Raw genomic sequence first — 1,060 nt, 5'->3', positions numbered from 1 at the left:
CATGTGCTTTTGCACTACTTTGATTTGAAAAAAAGTGTAGCAGAAGTTCATCGATTACTTGAAGAAGCTTATGGTGATCGAGCTCCATTGCATACAACATGTAAAGAGTGGTTTAGACGATTCAAAAGTAATGATTTTGATGTCAATGACAAACCACGCTCAGGACAGTCGAAAAAATTCGAAGACGATGAATTGCTAGCATTATTGCATGAAAACTCAGCTCGAACGTTACAAGAACTTGGAAACGAGCTAGGAGTTACTGAAGCAGCTGTTTCCAAACGTTTACACGCCATGGGAAAGATCCAAAAGGAAGGAAGATGGGTACCACCCATCCATACCAATATGAATTGTCTGAAAGTGCCATTCACAACCGTTTCAATATCACGGTTTCGTTGCTTGTCAGGCAAAAAAAGAAGAGTTTTCTGTGGCGTATTGTGACTGGCGATGAAAAGTGGATCTACTACGACAATCCCAAACGTAAAAAATCATTGCTAGACCCAGGACAACCATCAACATCGCAGCCAAAACGGAACATCCACGGTCATAAGGTAATGCTTTGCATTTGGTGGGATCAGCAAGGAGTGCTGTACTACGAGCTGCTGAAACCGAACGAAACTGTTACTGCCGATGTCTACAAACGTCAATTGAACAAATTGAATGATGAGCTGTTGCGAAAAAGACCAGCAATAGCAAGTAACAGACGCAAAGTTATTCTCTTACACGATAACGCTCGGCCACACACTGGAAAAACCGTCAAAGAAACACTGACGCAGCTCGAGTGGGAAACTCTTCCTCACCCAGCGTACTCACCAGACATAGCGCCTTCTGATTACCACTTGTTCAGATCGATGCAGCACGGCTTGAGTGGTACACGCTTCCGAAATGTTGAAGAAGTGCAAGAATGGGTGGACGAATGAATTGCTTCAAAACCAACATCGTTTTATCGAGATGGTATCGCCCAGTTGCCAGAAAGATGGCAAAAAGTTGTAGAAAGTAATGGAAAATACTTTCATTAAAATAATTTGTACACATTTTTTCCAATAAATGCTTTTTCTCAGTA

This window comes from Wasmannia auropunctata, unplaced genomic scaffold, assembly GCF_000956235.1.
Source record: "Wasmannia auropunctata unplaced genomic scaffold, wasmannia.A_1.0 LD336076.1, whole genome shotgun sequence".
Lineage (NCBI taxonomy): Eukaryota > Metazoa > Arthropoda > Insecta > Hymenoptera > Formicidae > Wasmannia > Wasmannia auropunctata.
The sequence above is the reverse complement of the archived record's forward strand: the minus strand, read 5'-3'. Positions refer to the sequence as shown.